Source organism: Macrobrachium nipponense, chromosome 7 (assembly GCF_015104395.2).
Source record: "Macrobrachium nipponense isolate FS-2020 chromosome 7, ASM1510439v2, whole genome shotgun sequence".
NCBI lineage: Eukaryota > Metazoa > Arthropoda > Malacostraca > Decapoda > Palaemonidae > Macrobrachium > Macrobrachium nipponense.
In genome coordinates this window covers 20,760,304-20,772,695 of record NC_061109.1, presented here as the reverse complement: position 1 = coordinate 20,772,695, position 12,392 = coordinate 20,760,304, and the positions used below count along the sequence as shown (strand labels likewise).

Genomic DNA, 12,392 nt, shown 5'->3' with positions numbered 1-12,392 from the left:
GTTTATGTGAGGGGGGGGGGCATTTGCCGCTTGCTTTTAAGCTTGCTATCCCACCAGATCACCAACTAATTTTAACCATGATGAGAAATCCTGTCTTCTCAGCAGTGCAGGGTTTTCTACTGTACTGTACATAATGCTGGTTGGATTCAGCAAGCACTGGGAGAGTTGAATATTTTAACTAGGAGGTTTGATTATACTACCTTATAATATTACCTGATGATACACATATTTCATGTACTAACTTGTTATTGGCTTATTTTTCAGTTATGCAGGGTTCTTTGCTATAACTTGAAGAAAATCTATACCTGATCTGGTTGGCATTATAATGACAATCTTATTTCACAAGTTTTATTATGGGCAAAACAAAAATACCATTCTATAAGAAATGAATGCTGGAAGAAATTATTGCTTAAATTTAGGCACATGCCTGTTCAAAGAATTCACAAAAATCGTATGTAACATTAGGGCTATAAGAGTTGTTTTAATTTTGTGGTATGGTTAAACTGTATTCATAATATGCTTTCAAAGAAATAAAATACAAGACTTAAAACAAACAGCAATAAAGTGATGGCTTGGTATTAAAAATATATTGCTATATCACCAGTGTTCTTGATACTCCACTGGCTACTTAACAATGCAAATTTCAGTACTACCTTCAAAATACAAGGGCCAATGGCCATAACATACTGAAAGCACCGCTTCTCTTGTCCAAAATACAAGGGCCCACACATCCAGCACTTAAATCTTAGCAATCTATATATACATAGACAACCATATGCTTCCATTTTCAATATGAAGCTTTATCAAGAGACATGATGCCTGAATAAAGATATTTTGAAACAAGAATTTTGTCCAATTGTGCACCCCTGTATACATCTGAAATGAAAGATAGAGAAAACTCTCAATATAAGTCCTCAATACATCTTCATGAATACTTAATTTAAAAATCTATAATTATACCCATCATAGCAAAACAAAAAATAATTAAATTACTGATAAATGCAGTATCAGTTCTACAGAACTGTAATACCAATGTTACACGATGGGTCATTTCTGCTACAAGTGTGTCACTATTTTTCTACTATTTGCTTTTCTGGTGTAAACACCCTGTACTTAGGAGACTATCTTTGGCAATTTGTTTTACTATATGTAATGTTATTTTTACTTGAAACTGTATTATCTCTGATATCATCAAAAGACTAACTTTTTGGTTCAAGTGGTTTAATAAATGGCAATGATAATTTATCTGACATTGAATTTTGGCTGTTTTCACATTTTAACGTAATTTGCAACAAGTTGATACTGTATTATCCACGCCCCTGAGACATTTTCTAACAACCATACTCTAATCATTAAACTTTAGTACAAACACCATGATCAACAAATAGTTTTTAACAGTGCACAACAAAAACATTTCCAATATGCATGTTTCACCCATTGCTGGATCCTTCTGAATACACTACTAATTCTTTATAAGCGAACAAACCTTCGGTCTTAACAATAGGATCATTTCTAGGGCCTAGCTGGATCCGGTTAAATCGCAGATGAAAGCAAGGAATCTGGCAATGCATGTGTATATCGGGTGAAGAGTGGTCAAGGACCACACATCTACGCCACTGCGTCAGTCTTTTCTTAACCGCCTGGGCGAGAGTTGTGGTTGACCTCTCTCGGCCTTTACCTGGTTCATTGCCCGTTTCAATTGTGTTTAGTGTGTGTGTGTGTGTGCTGTTATCATGGCTTCTTCTGCTCCTTCTCAGCCTCATCAACTTGTGTGCCCCGGAACTCCAGGTTTTCCATGTTCTTGTTTTTTGGCTTCGGCTGCGACCGACCCTCACATCACTTGTAGTAGGTGTCGCTCTAATGTTTGTATAATAACGAATCCTTGCTAGGAATGCCATGCATGGCCTAGAGAGCAATGGAAGTTGTTTTATAGCAAGAGGGAGCATCGTAGGGTTTCTACTCTTCCTTTGTGGGAGGGTTTTTCTTCTCCTCTTCCCGGTGCTTATGCTTTGTCTCCTGCTGTGATCACACCCCATAGTAGTGTTGTGCCTTTGTCCCCTTCCTTTTCTTCCATTGATTCATTGTTGGAAGTATTGGGAGGCCCTCAGGCTGATTTTTGTAATGTCGCCCCTTCTTCTTCGGGAGTTAATTTGATTCTCGAGAGGGAGGAGGCTTTTTCATAATTGGAAGAAGCTTGGGGTAAGGGGTTCTCCATCCTTGGAGGGTTTGCTGACACACTTCATGGATGTTTGCTACCCTCCTCCTCATGCTGTCCAGACCCTCCCCCTTCCTCCTGGCCTCGTCTTCGTGGGTAGCTGAGGTCAGCCATTTTGTATTGTTCCGCCAGTGACAGTTGGCAACCCGCTTCTTCGAGTCAGAGGGAAGCTGTGGCGTCAGTCTCGATGGTGACGTCACGAGGTCAGTCATTTTGTATCCCTCCGCCAGTGGCATCTGCTTCCCGTTTGGATTGAGGGGAAGCCGTGACATCATCACCGCTTATGACGTCACTTCCATCGATGACATCACTCCCAGTCGTCTCCACTGCTGCCGTGATGTCATCTCTATCATCCAGTTCGCTGCATCTCCCTTCCATGTCGTCGGAGCCTTCTCTTGCTGATGATCCGTCTGAGGCTTTATGCCAGGCGGTTCTTAAGAGATTGGACTCTGTTTTAGAAGATAAGTTGGCTGCCATGTCAACTGGGAGAACTGAAAGCAAGTGTGATGCATTCCCCCCGCCTCCTGCGAAGAGATTGCGTAAGGAGCCAGTGATGTCTTCCTCTCCTTCTCCCCTATCTCCGCCATGTCGGCGTATCAAGTGTTGGAAGGCTAAGAACCTTGCCCTTTCTACACCTGCGAGTGAGGAGCAAAACGCCCGTGTTCCTGAGAGTGTTGGTGTTTTGGAGTGTGTTAGTGTATCTTCCCATGTGGTGTTTCGGAGTGTTAGTGTATCTTCCCATGTGCTATCTGCAGTAGCTGCTTCGTCCTCTGTATCGAGTCGTGAGCGTGTTGCAACCTCCCCGTTCGTGCACATGTTGCAGGCACTCCCACTTCTTCTCCAGAGCCTATTCATCACCGTAAGGATCTCAAGGCACCTGTCAAGAGGTCGAAGGTTGTGAGCGCCGAGTTGATGCAGCAGGAGTGTTTGCCTGCCCCTCTCCCTAGTACTTCCAGGAGTTCGACTCCAAGGGATTCTCATTCGTTCTCAAGTGTTCAGGATTCCTCTCCAACTCACATTCGAACCAACCACAAGGTTGGTTCGCCATGGGAGTCGGCGCTTGGATCCAGCCCAGACAGGTTAGTTGGTGTTTCGGGCTGTTTGGCTACTGGTTCTTCCATTAATTTAAACGAGGAAGGCGCTTTAGATAAGTCTGCACACCCTTCTCGTCGTCAGTCTCCATTGCCAGAGCAGGAGACATGCAAGAGTTTTTGTCTTCATTTTCAGAAGTTGTCGATCTCATTCTTGGATTCAACAATTTGGAGAGTAGGACTCGGGCTCAGTTGTCTTACACTCCTTCCTGCTTGGAAGCTTGCAGGGAGCTAAGCAGGATCCCAAGTCATCGTTTCAACTTCCCTTGTTGGGGCACGTCCAGTTGGTCTAGCATAAGGTTAACGCATCTGTTTCAGATCGTGACGGTTCGCTTCACTTTAGGGGCTCTACCAAGCTGATACCGCCACCTCTCATGAGGCATAGGAAGCACTATGCTACAAACTCTGCCTTTTTGATGTCGCGTCATCTTAACCTGGACGTCATTCGTCCGAAACCGGGATTGACTTTGGAGCAGGTGAGGTCGGTGGCTCCATCCTTGTCTCCACAGGATGCCTCAGTGTTGGAATCTACGGCAGCCTCCATGTTGCAGACAGTTTCTTGGCTGGATTTCTGGTCTATGGTCATTGCCAAGATAGCTTCTGACAGGTCCCCAGAAGGGTTGGTGAGTGCATTCTCTCTTGCCAGTTTGTTGCAGTCCGGAGGCAAGGTGTTTTCGTATATGGCTCACCTCAGTGTTAATTTATGGGCTAACCTTCTCCTGATTAGAAGAGATGAGGATTTATCCAGGATGGGAAGATCAGTTGACCCTGAGTCCTTGCTAGCATTGAGGAATGGGGATCTGTTGGAGTCTCAATTTTTCTTCCCTCGGACTGAGCTGGAGAATGTGATAGACCTGGCTGACACCAAGGACAGATTAGTGCACCCGGCTGTCTAAGTCGGAGTCTCGTCCTTGGAGATGTCTGGCTCCTCCTCCTCCCCCTGCCCAGCAGCAGTCACGAAGATCGTCGTCTGGTAGGCCATCGAGGAGTCAGAGGACCAACATCCCTTTCATTCCTGTTCCTTTAAGCCGAGAAGGGGCCCCAGGGGCAGAGGTAAAGAGGCAGTTGACAGTTTAGGCACCTCTCCCTCTCCTGTGCCATGGGTGGGGGGTGCCTGGTGGGCCATTGGGCCAAGTGGCAGAGTTGTGGGGTGGAGAAGTGGGTGGTAGATGTCTTTCGGGTGGGGTACCTACTGCCATTCGACTTCTCTCCTCCTCTCTCGAACAAGCTGCAGCTCAGGAGGGCGTATCCTCCAGATTCTCTGAAGTTCTTGGCTCTTCGGGAGGAAGTGCAGATGCTGGACAAGGATGTGATAGAGGAAGTGGTGCGTCTGTCTCCGAGGTTTTACAGTCACATCTTCTTGGTGCCCAAGGCGTCAGGAGGTTGGAGGCCTGTGATCAACTTATCCACCTTGAATCACTTCATCAGGAAGACACAGTTCAAGATGGAGACCCCGCGTCCAGTGTTGGCAGCTGTGAGGGAAGGCTACTTCATGCTGTCAATAGACTTCAGGAACGCATACTTCCAGATCCCTATCCATCCAATGTCCAGGAAGGTCCTTCGCTTCTCTCTCAGGGACAAGGTCTTTAAGTTCAAAGTCCTGTGCTTCGGGCTGACCACAGTCCCTCAAAGTGCTCACAAGGATCTTCTCTCTTGTATCTAAGTTGGGCCCATGCTCAGGCGATCCATTTGCTGAGGTACCTCGACGATTGGTTGGTCTTGGCAGGTTCCAGGGAAAAGCTGCTGCAGGACAGAGATCGTCTGCTTTGGTTCTGTCTGGAACTGGCATCATGGTCAACCAGGAAGAGTCAAACCATACCTGGTCAAAGGATTCTCTACTTGGGCATGGTCAATTGATATGGCGGTTGCAAGAGTTTTCCCGTCAGATCAGAGGTTGGAGAAGTTGCGAGTGGTGGTGCGACTTCCTCTTGGAACCACATCAGTCAGCTCATCAGTGGCAGGTTCTTCTGGGAGTTTTGTCTTCCCTGGAGAAGCTGGTCCCTCGTGGGCATCTTCATCTTCGGTCTCTACAATGAAGACTGGGGGAATTCTGGTCTCTGGCGGGGGACTCGCCCCTGTTAAAGGTTCCTCTGTCTCTGGAAGTGAGAGAAGACCTTCATTGGTGGTTGGACAACCAAAATCTTTTGAAGGGTGTCCCTCTGCATTCTCTCCCTCACAGGTTGGGGGCCTCATTTAGGTGGCCTCATTGCCTCAGGCGTTTGGAGGACAAATGGCAGCATATCAACATCTTGGAGTTGAAGGCAGCCTTCCTGGGTGTGATGGAGTTTCGTGAGAAGGTAGAGGGTCATTCTGTCGTTCTCATGTCGGACAACACCACGGTGGTCGCGTACATGAACAAGCAGGGAGGCCTGGTTTCACATCAACTTCACGCCTTGACCGTCAAGATTCACCAGTGGGCAGTCAGCAATTCGGTTTGGGGGAGACCCATGCTGGACCTTTTTGCAACTCGGTTCAACAGGAAACTGGAGATATTCTGTTCAGTGGTTCCAGATCCTTTAGCATTAGCGGAGGACGCATTCCAACATCCCTGGGACAACCTGGAGCTGTATACCTTCCCTCCGTTTTGTTTGATCCGTCAAGTTCTGAACAGGCTGATGAGTTTGCAGGGTCTCAGGATGACTTTGGTAGCCCCTCTGTGCCCTCAGGCAGAATGGTTTTCAGATCTGCTGTTATTGTTCTCGGAGGTTCCGAGGGAAATTCCCCTTTGGCAGCATCTCCCGTGTCAGCCGCATACGGAAAGGTTCCACCAGTAGAATCCCTGTCGCTTCACGGTTGGAGGCTATCAAGTTATCTTCTCCGAGCGGGAGGCTTTTCTCAGAGAACAGCTGGGCATGTGTCCAGCAGTCTCAGAAGGTCGACCACTACAGTTTACCAAGGCAAATGGGCGCCCTACTGTGATTGGTGTCATTAACAGGGTTTTTTGCCACTCACAACTTTCAGTGAATAGCAGACTTTTTAACCTTCCTCAGAGATGAGAAATGTTTGTCCATTTCGGCCATTAGAGGCTACAGGGTGGCCCTGAGTTTGTTACGCCTCAGAGGTATCGACATCTCATCCTGGGAACTTTCCTTGCTAGTTAAGGGGTTTGAGCAATCGAGTTCTCCTAGGGTGCTCAAGCCTCCGACATGGAATGTTTCCTTGATTCTCAAGAGCTTCACTAAGGATCCATATGAGCCTTTGCATCGCTCATCTGACCGTAACTTAATGGTCAAGACGGTTTTCCTCCTGGCCTTGGCATCTTCGAAGAGGGTAGGAGAGCTCCACGGTCTGAGCTATGATGTGAAGCTCACCAGGGGTTGGGGGTTGGTGTCCTTCGAATTTGTCGCGGAATTTGTGGCCATGACCCAAAATCCCTCTGTGCACAATGATATGTTCACTTCATTTTCCATTCCATTGCTGAATGACTGTGGGTGGTATTGCTCAAGAGCTTTTGTTGTGTCCTGTCCAAGCCCTGCATTGCTCTCTTAAAAGGACACTGCACCTTAGACCAGGCTGCCGCAGACTTTTTGTTAGCACAGGACGTACAAAGAAAGAGGTGTCAAAGAATATTATCTCTTTTTGGATATGGGAAGCCATCAGACAGGCATACTTGACCCTTGATGATTCCGCCACCACGTCTGTGCAGCCTAGAGCACATGACATTAGGGGTATTGGTCCCTCTCTGGCTTTCAAAAAAACTTGGCTGTACATAGAGTGCTGAGCGCTGGTACTTGGTTACGCCAGTCCACATTCACCTCTTTCCCTCTCAAGGATGTTGCCCACAGATCTACAGACACATTTTCCCTGGGTCCTGTAGTCGCTGCCCAACAGGTTGTGTAACTCATAGTTGCCCTTAACAGGGCACTTTTGTATCTTACCTAAGATGATCATGTGGATGAGAGAATGAGTGACTTGGCCGGTCTCTTTCTTTCTCTTGTATCTTTCTTCCTTCGGGCAGATTAAGGAATAGACATGTCATTCGGTGGACTGGTCTGATACAGGTGAGTAAGGTAGTCATACTGATAGTGTGGTCGCTTGATATACAAATATCAAACCCTTTATTCGGTAGTATATACTCCACTTCTTGGCAAGGGGGAGTTGGGAGTGGTAACAAACCCTGGTGTGTTGATTTACTATTGGACAGTCAAGTTTCTCTTTGGTTCCTTATAGTACAATGATTCTCCCATATATCATTGTACGTCACTCAGTGTCTGGGTGGTTAAATATCAATTCATCTAGCTTCTCACAGGCTTCATTCCCTCTCCAGAAGTTATTTCTTCTGGAGCTGGTTTAGGATGTCTTGTACCTCCCTCCAAGTATGAGTCTATCCTATTGTTAAGACAGAAGGTTTGTTCACATATGAACAATTGACAAAATTTTTTAAGACAATTTGTATGAAGGTTTGCTCACGTATGAACAAATGACAAATTTTCTAAGACAATTTGTATTTTTCATAGCTACAAACCTGAGGTCTTAACATTGTACTGCCCAACTCTAGCCGCCCCTCTGTCTGCTAAGACATCCTGAGTTGGGAAAGATTGATGCGGTGGCGTAAATGCGTAGTCCTTGACCACTCTTCTCCCAATATTTGTACACGATGCCAGATCTCACAAGATTCCTTGCTTTCATCTGCGATTTAACCGGATCCAGCTAGGTGCTAGAAATTATCCTATTGTTAAGACCTCAGGTTTGTAGATATGAAAAATACAAATTGTCTTGGAAAATTTTACATTTTTCATTATACTGACAGGATTTAATTTTCAATATACTATTTCCATTTCATTTTCTTTGTGTGTGCAATGTGGTTATATAACTTCAGCCAGGAACCAATGTGTTGGTGAATTGTTACTGTACATAGCTTACTGCTCATTTAATTTTTTGCAGCTATTTCCTTGCTCAATGATGTAACTTCTATTATAATTTTTAGTGTAATTATTTTCTTTGCTTTTCTTGTTCACAGAATTTCAAAAGTGGGTTTGTGCTCACTGTACTAAACTGTTCTATGAACCTTCTGTCTGGTGCATCTCTTATAAATTTTGCACCTTGGCCTCCTCTCAGCATGTCAATCAGCTTCATGCTCTTTTATAAGTTTTCCCACCCCAATCAATGGTTCTGTCTCTCACTTGCCTCTGAATTTGCATCCAAAACTCAATTTTCTAACAGTTTCAATTTGGTCTGTTTGCTATTCGTGCTATGCCTTTACTGGCTCATGAGTGTCCTGTTACAGCTTGCTGATCCTCAGCATGAAGAATCAGGTCATCTGCTTCTGAATAAATATCAAAAGATTTGCTGAACATAAATGCTGTACGTATTCCATTTTTCACTGGCTACAGATTACATGGGCATTCTGATGTACCAAAGGAGGACCTCACCCATGAAGTCCATGCCCTTTTATACTACCTGAAGTTTACAGATTATTTGGAGCTCTCTGCCATCCTTACCTGGAAGGGGAAGGCAAAAAAGAAGAGAACATCTGTTATCAAACACCTTTGCTAGGTTTTATCTTTGTAATGTCACTCATAAGACACTGTATTTGTAGGGAGCCATTGTCACATACACTCAGTGGAGAAGGGTTGAATCAATCACTTCCTCATCCTCGATTAATTCCTCAGTGGTTAGGCACAATGGATGTGTATACAAATTTCCTTTATACTCCTTGTGGTCAGTGAGTGTCCTTCAACAGCAGACCCACTACTCGCAGAAGAGCCTGCCATTACATTCTTCTATCACACACTCATTACTCTTAAAATGGCTCCTTTTGGCCTTGGCTTCAGATATTCCTCATTATTTCTTCATGGGACTGGACTTCTGACAGCTGTCTTCCTTTCTTGGCTTCATCTGCTTTGTCCTCCCTACATTTGGTGATTAAACTAATCTATGACTAATGGGTTTGTTTATAAAAACTGTTTGTATAACAAAATGAAGTTTTCATAATAAAACTAATATTGTAATACTTGAACACCTGAATTAGCCTCCCTACATTTGGTTATTAAACTAATTTATGACTAATGGGTTTGTTCATAGAAACTGTTTGTATAACAAAATGAAGTTTTCATAATAAAACTAATATTGTAATACTTGAACACCTGAATTAGCCCTGGTCACCTGATCAGCCTGAACATAACCCCACTCATTTACCCACACTTGGGAAAATTTTAACTGCCAGCGCTACCAATGCTGCAGGTAAACATTGTTTACTGAGTTACCTAATTACCGTTGGCAACACTGCTGCTAGACATTGGCCGGCAGATGGTTTCCACCTTCAATTGCAATAATCATTAATCATTGAAGAAGGGGGGAGGGTGGGAGTCATGCAGGTGTTCAGGTAAGTATTACAATATTAATTTTATTATGAAAACTTCATATTGCAATACACTCACTGAACACTTAAATTAGCCTGATTAACATTTACAGAGGTGGGGTCAGTTCTAGTATCAGCCCGACCTCTCTGAGGTATGAGCAGGTACATAAGGTATTTGTACTCCCCCATATTTTGTCCATCAGGTGAGATGCCTGAAGGGGAGAGTACCTCGACATCAGTCTCGTAAGTCATGGTCTTGTCATTGTCAAGTTATCCTCCCATGTGGTAGATTCTACTCGCATGAATGGAGGGGAACTGAAAACCTCCCATGTGGCTATATAGCCTCTCATGTATGGAGGAGAAGTTCCAAGGACAGATCTTCTAACGACATTCTCTGCAGGCTACAGGTTCCCGGTGTGGAGTGTGTGCGAAGGTTCGAAGTTCTTGTACCTCATACATACAGCCTCTTACCTATCTCAGAACATGACATTCAAGACAACTGATAACTTTTATAAACTGTACAATGCTTAAAACTAATAAACAATGCCAAAAAACTAACACTTTCATCCCTACTTTGCACTATGCCTAGACTAACGCAACACCATGTTAGCTGCCACGAAAGGACCAAGAGAGAAACCCTCTTCCGACAAGAACTGGATGTCTCTCAGATAAAAAGACGTAACCACAGATGTCAACTTCCATGACGCTGCCTCTAGAATCGCCAACACACAATAATTTCTAAGGAACGCTGCCGATGTCGCCATACCCCTGATGCTGTGTGCTTTGGGGTGGGAATCAGTACCGACCGAACTTGCCGAATTATAGAAATAGACTGAAATAACTTCACATAAGAAGAAACTTATCACTTTCTTGGATATCGGTCGTGACAGACTCCTCAGGGACACAAATAAAGTCAGTGGATGCAGAAGCAGTTTGGCGGTGCGGGCTAAATAGCATTTCAAAGCACGCACTGGACACAGATACATTTCTGCTGCTTCTCCTTCAACAAAGTCCTCAAGCAAGGTAACTTTAAACGCTCTCGGCAAGGGATTGCTTTCGGACTCCATTTTCGCTTTAAATTCCGTTATGTACAAGAGATAAATATCCTTGTCTGAAAAATGATATTGTCATGATACAATAAAGTTTTATACATACTTACCTGGCAGATATATACACAGCTATAGGCTCCGTCGTCCCCGACAGAAATTCGAATTTCGCAGCACACACTACAGGTAGGTCAGGTGATCTACCGCCCTGCCGCTGGGTGGCAGGAATAGGAACCATTCCCATTTTCTATCAGATTTTCTCTTCTGCCTGTCTCCTGAGGGGAGGCTGGGTGGGCCATTTAATTGTATATATCTGTCAGGTAAGTATGTGTAAAACTTTATTGTATCATGACAATATCATTTTTATACATTCAACTTCCCTGGCAGATATATACTTAGCTGATTGGCACCTTTGGCAGAGGGTAAGAGACAACTAATTACTGAATAGACAGGAAAACAACATACGTTGTAGGTAACAATAATATAAGAAACCTTGGTTCCTACCTGTGTCGGCAAAAGACTTCATGGCTACTGCCTAGGAGCTTACATCGCCTCAAGAGCCCTCAGCGAGGTAGTGACCTCATGCTAAGAGTTCTTGATAGTCTGTCGATGGGGTCTTATCCACTTACTCGACAGAACCTAAGGATCTTTGTCAATGGGGTCCTATCCACTTACATGACAAAACACCTTGCCAAATGGCATCATCAAGGAGCATAACACCGATCCCGATCACCTGATCCTAACACCGGGGTTAGTACTACGATTGAAAGGAGTTATCCCCCCAACATCCTTTCAAAAGACCGTAAAAAACTCAAAACCAAACAATTTTTTAGTTATAAACAATATTATTTAAGGATCAGTACCAGCTCCCTGTCCCAGCACGGTATCCGCTGATACATAAGGTCCAAGAGAAAAGCACTTTTCATAAGTCACTCTGACGTCTTTTAAGTAATGGGAAGCAAATACCTAGTTGCATCTCCAATACGTTGCTGCTAAGATGTCTTTCATTGACATACTATTCCTATTAAAGGCTAGGGAAGTTGCAATTGCACGTACTTCGTGTGCTCTAACCCTAGGCAGCTTAAAGGCTTTCTCCTGGCATTTCATGTGAGCCTCCGTTATCACATTTCTCACGAAGAACGCTAATGCATTATTCGACATTTGTCTCTTCGGGTTCCTTACCGCACACCATAGACTCTTGACTGCAACCCTGAAGTTGACTCTTTCTTTTCAGATAGAACTTCAGTGCTCTGACTGGACAGAGAGACCTTTCTGCTTCTCTACCTACAAGAGGAGAGAGTTCCTTGACCTCAAAACTTCTGGGCCAAGGTTTCGAAGGGTTCTCATTTTTAGCCAGAAACAGAGGTTGGAAAGAGATAACAGCAGAATCTCCTTTAAAACCTACCCGAGAGTCCAATGCATGTATCTCACTGACCCTCTTGGCAGTCGCGAGGGCCAAGAGAAAAATGCACTTCCTCGAGAGGTCTCTAAAAGATGCTTTATGCGGCGGTTCGAACGTATCTGAAGAGAGAAACTGGAGGACCACATCAAGATTCCAACTTGCTGTGAGAGAGGACTTAGTCTTTGTAGTTCCAAAGGATCGTATCAGATCATGGAGATCCTTGTTATCCTCTATGCTCAGGCCCCTGTTTCTGAATACAGCAGAGAGCATCCTCCTATATCCTTTGATGGTTGAAACAGCTAAGTGTGATTCTTCTCTGAGGAAGAGAAGGAAATCA

General features: G+C 44.5%; 1 protein-coding gene across 1 annotated transcript in view; it reads right to left on the bottom strand.

Moving 5' to 3' along the window:
- Positions 1 to 334: 334 nt before the first annotated feature.
- The window catches only part of LOC135217413 (coiled-coil-helix-coiled-coil-helix domain-containing protein 7-like), a 161,265-nt gene continuing 149,207 nt past the window's right edge, over positions 335 to 12,392 (bottom strand). Inside the window, exon 5 of the mRNA XM_064253255.1 lies at positions 335 to 876. The gene's annotated coding sequence lies outside the window, so the exon portion shown is untranslated. The remainder of the gene's footprint in view (positions 877 to 12,392) is intronic.